Genomic DNA, 9,856 nt, shown 5'->3' on the forward strand with positions numbered 1-9,856 from the left:
GGAATTCTGTTTAGACAGGGACCTTTAGGGTGGAAGAGATATTAAGTGCTCTCTTGATTTATGAATAAAAATGCCAACGTATGATTAATTGCAACCTGTTGTGACACCAAAAGGGAAAAAGAAATCTACTGTGTCTTTAAACAGTGTTGTCAACTCTCATGATTTTATTGCAAGTCATGCAATATTGGGTATGTTTCTGAAAGTCCCATGTCCTGAAATCTTGACCATCTTAGCTTTATGGTACACAGGGAAACTGAACAGACTGATGTAGCCTAAGAGACAATGCAGCCTAATCTGCCTGCTGTGACCAGCCTGCTCCATGGGTCTACACAGAAGATGGTAGAGCATGGCCATGGCTCCTCCTTGCCCCCTTTAGGAAGCTGAATGCTTCCAACAGTGCACTGAAGGAACCGTCCTTGCACTTTAAATTCAGGGTCTGATCTTGTACAGACCCATGGTGGGTTGCATATAAACATCTGTATAAGGGTGTGGCTTCTTGAGCACTCTTCTCTCAACTTCACATACCTTGATAAAAGTCAGTGATAGTCTGGCCTTAAGTACATTGAATATTAAAGTTGCATGGCTAAGCATTCAAAAGTTAGGAATGGCCAAAGATAAAGTTGCTGTTATAGCTGCCCTCTTGCGCATGCACAGTATGATACAATCTCTAATTACACAATCACCTACTGCTTCTTTTATACTACAGTTAAAAAAAAAAGTTTAGTTTTTTATAAACTAGACGTGTTTAAAACCTTGCAAGCTTTTTATTCTTACTTTATTTTATATTGCCCTTTAATTCTTTCTAAGATATGAAATGTAATGAATTCTTCATCACCCATGTGCTATGCAGTACATTCCTTTTCAAGCAGCATACAGTCTCTCTTGCAATTCAGGGAACAAGGGATTTAACTACAAAGCTAGCTTATCATAAACTTACGTGGCCTATGTTTGCCAGCAAAATTTCTATACTATTTCTTGTACTTTGTTTAATATAGTGTGTCTGCAAAAGAAAGCCCCTTTCCTGGAGAGTTGTGTATCTCCTGAGAAGTATCAAAGTGCTATATAATCTTTACAGCAACATAGTTTACTAGACTTTTTGCTACATAGTTATCTTAGCAATACATGCATCTGAAGAGAAGCCTTCCTTATCTATAAACTTTTTTGAGCTAAGGAAAAAATAAACAAATAAAAAGCCACTGAACATACTCAGTGTGCATCTCTAATGAACATGATGGCCCCTTTACAAGGAAAATATTTCAACAATTTAAATAACATTATTGAAAACACAAATTTGTAACTGACTTGCAAATGTCTGTTTGTTTAAGTTCAAGGAAAAAATGTCATGAAAGTAGAACAGTCCATTTACGGAGCAGCACCATACTAGCCAACAGAGACCTCAAGAAAGAAGTGACATCAAGACTAGGAAAGGCACCCGCATAATTAGCTGAACTCAACAAAGTGTAACTTTAGTGCCCTCGTAGCCACGATGGTGTCTGCTCTGCAGGCAGTTCCAACCAGGAAAAGGCACATAGAATCATAGAATCATAGAATATCAGAGTTGGAAGGGACCTCAAGAGGTCATCTAGTCCAACCCCCTGCTCAAAGCAGTCTGTAGCAGTGCATGGGATTCTTCCGTCCTAAGTGCAGGACTCTGCACTTGTCCTTGTTGAACCTCATCAGGTTTTTTTCGGCCCAATCTTCTAATTTGTCTAGGTCCCTCTGTATCCGATCCCTGCCCTCTAGTATATCTACCACGCCTCCTAGTTTAGTGTCATCTGCAAACTTGCTGAGAGTGCAGTCCACACCATCCTCCAGATCATTAATAAAGATATTAAACAAAACCGGCCCCAGGACCGACCCTTGGGGCACTCCGCTTGAAACCGGCTGCCAACTAGACATGGAGCCATTGATCACTACCCGTTGAGCCCGACGATCTAGCCAGCTTTCTATCCACCTTACAGTCCATTCATCCAGCCCATACTTCTTTAACTTGGCGGCAAGAATACTGTGGGAGACCGTATCAAAAGCTTTGCTAAAGTCAAGGAATAACACATCCACTGCTTTCCCCTCATCCACAGAGCCAGTTATCTCATCATAGAAGGCAATTAGGTTAGTCAGGCACGACTTCCCCTTCGTGAATCCATGCTGACTGTTCCTGATCACTTTCCTCTCCTCTAAATGTTTCATAATTGATTCCTTGAGGACCTGCTCCATGATTTTTCCAGGGACTGAGGTGAGGCTGACTGGCCTGTAGTTCCCCGGATCCTCCTTCTTCCCTTTTTTAAAGATGGGCACTACATTAGCCTTTTTCCAGTCATCTGGGACCTCCCCCGATCGCCATGAGTTTTCAAAAATAATGGCTAATGGCTCTGCAATCTCACCCGCCAACTCCTTTAGCACCCTCGGATGCAGCGCATCCGGCCCCATGGACTTGTGCACGTCCAGTTTTTCTAAATAGTCCCGAACCACTTCTTTCTCCACAGAGGGTTGGTCACCTTCTCCCCATGCTGTACTGCCCAGTGCAGCAGTCTGGGAGCTGACCTTGTTCGTGAAGACAGAGGCAAAAAAATCATTGAGTACATTAGCTTTTTCCACATCCTCGGTCACTAGGTTGCCTCCCTCATTCAGTAAGGGGCCCACACTTTCCTTGATTTTCTTCTTGTTGCTAACATACCTGAAGAAACCCTTCTTGTTACTCTTAACATCTCTTGCTAACTGCAACTCCAAGTGTGATTTGGCCTTCCTGATTTCACTCCTGCACGCCTGAGCAATATTTTTATACTCCTCCCTGGTCATTTGTCCAATCTTCCACTTCTTGTAAGCTTCTTTTTTGCGTTTAAGATCAGCAAGGATTTCACTGTTTAGCCAAGCTGGTCGCCTGCCATATTTACTATTCTTTCTACACATCGGGATGGTTTGTTCCTGCAACCTCAATAAGGATTCTTTAAAATACAGCCAGCTCTCCTGGACCCCTTTGCCCTTCATGTTATTCTCCCAGGGGATCCTGCCCATCTGTTCCCTGAGGGAGTCAAAGTCTGCTTTTCTGAAGTCCAGGGTCCGTATTCTGCTGCTCTCCTTTCTTCCTTGTGTCAGGATCCTGAACTCGACCATCTCATGGTCACTGCCTCCCAGGTTCCCATCCACTTTTGCTTCCCCTACTAGTTCTTCTCTGTTTGTGAGCAGCAGGTCAAGAAAAGCTTTGCCCCTAGTTGGTTGCAGGAACACAGCAGGGAAACTCCCTTCCACCCCAGGGGTACCTGGTCCAATCACTCCAGAGTGATCATATACCAGAATAGTACGGTGAATATAGGAAAGGGAAATATTTATTCACAGAGGGACGGAGAAAAAAACAGGTGGGAAGATGGGGCAAGCGGTAAAAGAGGGTTACATTCAACACGAGGCCCCATAGGCCCTTGGGTACCACAATACAAAAGGGCAGATGTGAAGCAATGCATCTGCATTCAGAGTTCAGGAGTCCTGGGCAAAGCTCCAGTCTGGCAGTGAGTCTTGGGTGCTCCTGGTTGTCTTTGCACCAGTAAACCAGTAAACTTTCCCCAACAAATCCCTCCAGTGCCTCTTCTGCTGCTCTCTGCAAATCCACACAGAGCAACACTAAGGCCATGGCTACACTCGAAACTTCAAAGCGCTGCAGGTACTCCACCTCCACTGTTTTTTCACACCCCTGAGCGAGAAAGTTGCAGTGCTTAGCTAGCTACAGCCTCCCTCCTTATTCCCAGTGCAAGGTCACAAGCCCCAGTATTCATGGCCCCATACAGCTCGGGGAAACAATGATACTGGGTCCAGCTTGGTTTGTCTTTCTTGGGTGCTTCCTCCCTGGCACAGTGCTCCTCCTGGCTCCTGCCCAGGGGCATTCCTGGTGGAGTGCCCTGTCCCTCCCAGGCTTGGAGCAGGTTCTCGGCTGCTTCACTATGTGAGGGACAGCTTGCTTTAGCGCTTTTGTCTCAAGCTCCGGACACACACACCCCGTCACTCTCCCTTTCTCCATGCCCCTGGAACAACCAAGACTTTCTCTTTCTGGAACAATCAGCACTTCCTCTGCCTCAGGATTTACAAGCTTTCAAAGGGGCCGTGATCTCTATCCCCCAAGGGAGTTACAAAAGTATGGAAATCAACATAGACAGTAGCAAAACAAAACTCATAATTTTCAGCTCAAATATAATCTCAGTGCAAACATATGCAAGAGCTGGCGAGTTATTCAAATGTTAGATAGAAAACTAGATGCCTTTGAAAATAAGTGTCTAGGAAAGATTCTTGGCATTTGATGGAGAGACTTTATCACCAACTAAGAAATCCAAGAAATTATCAATGAGCAGGTCATCTCCATTAGAATTAGAAGGAAGCACTGGACATATATGTATGCTGAATGCCAAAACAGACTCCCTACATGAAGATGTCAAGTAGATACCAAAGGGTGTGAAGAAACCAGGGCACCCAAGAGAAACATTAAGAAGAAAAAATAGCAGGGAGGACAGAACACTTGATCTCAACACCATAAAGCAGATGGAGGCAGCAGCTAATGACAGAGGGTGATGGAAAAGATTCATTTCCCCCCATGCACCAACATTGCACAAATGTTGCACCCTTTTGCACCAACCTGACACCGATATAAGGTTGTTTGCTGTGAAAAAAATGTTTGTGAAACACACAAGTTATAAATTTTACAATTCATAGCTACTAAATGGTTTTTTGAAAGATAAATTTTAAAAAGAGAGATACCTAGGCTGAGTTCTTGTAAGCTAGCTTTCTAGCCTACAGCAAAATTTTATGGCCAAATTTACTAACACTTTAATAATGGGATATATAATGGAAATGTTAAGCACAACCCAGAAACTATGCTGAACTGACTGCCTACTTAAATTGTATACTTTAAAGCTATAAATTACAGTTATATCACAACTATTATCCAGACCACGAAAACCATTTATTGACTGAAACTGTTGTACTTTAATACTGGAATCACTGTAAAAAAGCAGACGGTGATGCCACACTGCTCTAAAACACAGTATATTCACTAAATCTAGCCCCATGTATCTCCATCCCGGGAGATATCTTTATTAACTTAAGTATCAACAGCAACACGTAAACCTCATAAGCTTTCTTCTGAGTTTGGCTTTACCTATGAATTTTCTCTGAAGGACCCTCTCTGACCCTGCCCGTAGTTCCCTTTGCCTCAGAGAAACACTCATATTCTTTCATACTCCAGAGCTGGAGCTAATAAGACTCACCTGTCCTGTATCAGAGTGACTGAGCCAAAATAGTCTGGCTTTGTTACACAGGGTTCCAAGACTGGATATCTAAGTAGAGAGCAAAAGAAAGCTACACCCTATGCAAGCTTTAGAACCTGACACACTGGTTCAGAGATGAAGGGTTTGAATTTTGGGTCTGTGTGATCTGTGCTTGACATAATGTCTGAGAAGGAGGCAAAGGTGGCTGTAACTTTCTTTATCCCCCTACCCATCATGGAGCCAACCAGGGTCTAGTTTGGATTCTGGTGCAACTTAAAATAACATTAGGACTATTTTAATTTCCACCTGGCTGCAACAGGCCTAAACAGGACTATTTCAGCAGCTGGGGATTGCTGAAATGCAATAGCACTCCTGCCACATCCCCTCCCTCACCACCCACAGTCATTATGCCCTTATGTACCTCAGATGGCAAAATAAGCCAGCTTTCAATCTGCTTTGCACTTGTGGAGTGGTGTAAGGAAGACTTAGTGGGGCAGAAGTCTGGCTCAATAAATTTCAGTTTTGAAACAATTGAAATTTGACTGGGTGGTATTAAAAATAACAGTGATAATGTTTTCTTCAGTAAAATTTCCTGTGTTCCTTTGCCCTGTGAAGCAGACAGACTTGTTTGGAGTACCAGGTACCCATTTGAACTCATGAGTAACAAGATACAGAACATGTATTTTTTAATTAATATAAAAATGTTTCCCATGTCAACAAGCACCTCAGTCATAACAATAATTAAAGACCAAACCCATTTAATGTGAAGTTTAGGCTAGTAGTAATCCAACATGTGTTCTTCATAGTGGCTTTGGTATTTCAGTTCTGTCTCAGACACTTGATGTTTTTCAAGTTTAAATGTTATGTATATGCTGCTTTGAACAGTAAAGCCTTGTGAAGGCCTTGGAGCTCAATTGTGCCTGTAAAGCATAGCCCTGACCTGGGGGCAGCATGGAACGGCACTGCCCCAGGAAGAAGACAGGAAGACAATCTGCCTCAGCAAAGCAGAATGCCTATATGAACTCCTGATGCGCTGGCCATTATGTAGGCAGCTCAGAGTATTGGCCCCATCCTCCCAGCCTTCCCTAGCCACTTTGGCAAAACTTAATCAAAGAGTCATGCTTGTGCCTCTTGAGAAATAACGAGGTACCAGCCTGAACACAGGAACTGTAGCCCTGATTTGGGAAAGGACTTAAGTATGTGTAGTAAATAAGGTCTAGAGCCACACACTGAACAATGGAGACTAAAAAAAATTTGAATAATTGCTAATTAATTGAGCACCATGCCATCCATCCCGTGCACTGAATGAGGAAGAGATCCTGTGGAAAACAATAGCATGTGATCATGTCTCATAATCAGGAGCGGCTCTATGTTTTTTGCTGCCCCAAGCACGACAGGCACGTGGCATTCGGCGGCGCGCCTGCAGGTGGTCCGTTAGTCACGCAGATTCGGCGGCATGCCTGCGGGAGGTCCACCGATGCCACACCATCGGCGTCCCTGCCGCCGAATTGCTGCCAAAGCCGTGGGACTGGCGGACCTCCCGCAGGCAGGCGGCTGAAAGCCGCCTGCCTGCACCCTCACAGCAACCGGCACGCAGCCCCAGGCACACGCTTGCTGCACTGGTGCCTGGAGCCACCCCTGCTCATAATGCATACACATAAGGGAGTTGAATTAAGATTACTTAGGCAACCTTAATTCTGGCATTTCTTACCTTTTGAGTACATGACTTTTCAACCTTAATAATGTTCTTTTAAAGTAGCTTTTTGTGTGTAATTGTGTGTGTGTGTGTGTATACACCCCATGCATATTTCCCATAAATAGGCAAAAACCTATATCTTTTAAAGTATTTTAAAAAAAAATATAAGGAACTATAGGCAGCTGTTATTTTATATTATTATATAGATTAATTGGTACCTCTGGTATTAAAATATTTACATGGATGACATAGCTCTCACATAAAGCAGTGATGCTCTCTGAAATGTGTTTTGCGTACATTTCATCCATTTTGGGGTTCAACAAGGCTATTCTTAAGCAATAGCTTTATATTAAAACCATCTTTATGCACACTTAAACAGATTGAAAATATTTTAACAAAGGAGCACAATGGACCTGCTATGTAGTTTATGAAGAACAAATGTTGCCAGCAGACATATTTGGCAGAAATATCCCAGCTACTCAGCTAAGGTTGAAATACCAATACCAACCACAGGCATGTGTTCATATTCTTTCAGACACTTCCATGCAGAGCAAAGATTAAAAGGTTTCTTGGGTCATTCTTAGGCTGGGAGAGGAGGAAGCATGTGACTAATTGTATAATAAATCTCGCATTTATAAAAACAAATCAATATCAAGTCTAACTCCAGCATCATGACAACCTGACTCAGTCAATTACTATGAAGCAATCCAGTATTCCCATGTGCTACTGTATCTTCTCAAGTGGTAATGAGAAGCTGCAGCTCCATAGTGCAAATCAATAATAGTGCTCCATAGTTTAGTCTAAAGTACAGTGGTCACCATTAAAATATTTAGTATTGTTTCTTTGCAAGTAGATAATTTCAAAGGAAATACCAACAACACTGCATTATTATTATACATGTGGCTTGTGTTCTTAGATTCTGGGTTGTATCCTTTTTTGTATGTGGACATAGATTAGCATGCTAAAGGTGCAACAGGAATAATAATAATAATTAATAATTAATAACCTAGATCATCTTCTCCCACAGAGGGAGGGAATTCTGGGAGATAAAATCTTTGGAGGATCCTTTTGTAGAGATCTCTTTCTGTCATCCAGTTGGAGGATGGGGTTGCCTCCCAGAGAAAAGGCCATAATGCCTGCATCCAAAATTAGCAGATTCAGGGTTCAGTGAGAGGTCAAGGCCATCCACAATGAATCCCTATTCCTCAACACTAGCCAGCAACCTGACAATGCAGGTCCTTTGCAGTCAGGTTGTCAGTGACTCCTACTGGCCACAAGAGTTCCTGGAACCTGTTTGTGGGGGAAGGGCTGTACATAAAAAATAGTGCAGCCAGAGGTAGTATTACTTTTCTCTTGACTCTCCAAAGAACTGGAGTGTGGGTTGGCGGGAGGTACAGTAAATCTATCTCCATTGCCATATCTAGGCCCCAGGCCTATGAAGTCTCCACACCCTCTTCCCATGTAGACTCCAGACAACATGGAGAGGCCTCTAAATGCTCCAAACGGTGGGGTGACAATGCCACAGAGAGGGGGAGATCATGCACAGAGGACAGGACTCCTCTGTGAATGTATCTCACAGGTCTTGGAAAAACAATCTGGGCCAGTAATACGAATAATTATAAATAATGATTTGCAAAGATTTTAACTTTAACCACTGTAGTGTATATATGTGTCAGGGCTAGGTATAATCTGCCCTTAGTGTGAAATAAAACTAATATCAATATATATTTCAGTCAGACAATGAAAACAAAGTCCTTGTTTCCATTTGTAGTGTGAGTGGAATTGCTAACAGCCACACGATAGCTCAACTGAGGCGTTTCATACTCAGATGTGACACTGGGAATGTTCTGCATTCAAGGAAAAGTATTTCTTCTAGTTCCACTGATTATCTTAGACATGGGCAATAATGCTGCTCTGGCTTGACTGGCTTCCCAATATTGGAAGGCTAGTTCTTCTCTCAATCCTACAACATAGAAAATATCTATTGTATACTTTTCCTTTTCTTTCTGAGCTGTAATTCACTTCAGTCCTCCTGCAGTGCCTAGAGCAAACTGTGCCAAAATTATGGCTTTTTCCATACAAATTAGTATGTTATTCCACAGAAGCACACAACTTCTGGTTAGGGACGCCCTATGGCAGAGCATCAGCATATTTCCACTACTGTTCAATTTCAACTGGAAATTTAATGTGCCAGGGCAGGATCTTGATCCTTCAAACAAAGGAACATTTACAAATGGTTTGTGACACTGAATATTCCAGAGTGGCAAGACTAATTTAAATGTAAACTTAGCAGTCTAACTTCCCATTGACTTTAAAAACTCCAGCATATAAACTTAAAAATCCAGCTCTTTAGAACAATGCATATTTTTAACAAAAAGACAAACCAGAACGCCAATGTTTTGGTCAGATCTTTACAATAATATATTGATCTCAAAGTGATGTTGTTATTTGTAATATTTAGTAAATTGTTAGTTCAATGAGAAGTAGGTTTTGATTTTATGTTAGAGACCAGATTTTCCTACCAGGATATGGTCTTTGGATATTGACAGAACTCCACAGCCTCCTTTAGCAAGACTGCCAGTATAGATAAGAAAGTGCTTTTGGGCTATAATCTTTAATCACCTCTGAAGTAGAACAAAATACTGTATAGGTAAGGCACAAAATTTCAACACAAAATGAATATTTCTTTACCTCATTAAATGTAGAGGTTAGACAAAGAAATAAGAAAGAAACAAGTTGAATAAGAAGTTGAATGAGCCACGGGAAATTGGAGCATCACCACAGAATTATTATAATAAATATTATTAATTATATTTATTATAGTAGTAACTAAGGCAATGTACAAACACAGAGTAGTAAACAAAGAGTTTACAATCTAAATAGACAAGACAGACACAGGCTGGGGAAGGGGTAG

This window comes from Chrysemys picta, chromosome 3, assembly GCF_011386835.1.
Source record: "Chrysemys picta bellii isolate R12L10 chromosome 3, ASM1138683v2, whole genome shotgun sequence".
In the NCBI taxonomy this organism is placed as follows: domain Eukaryota; kingdom Metazoa; phylum Chordata; order Testudines; family Emydidae; genus Chrysemys; species Chrysemys picta.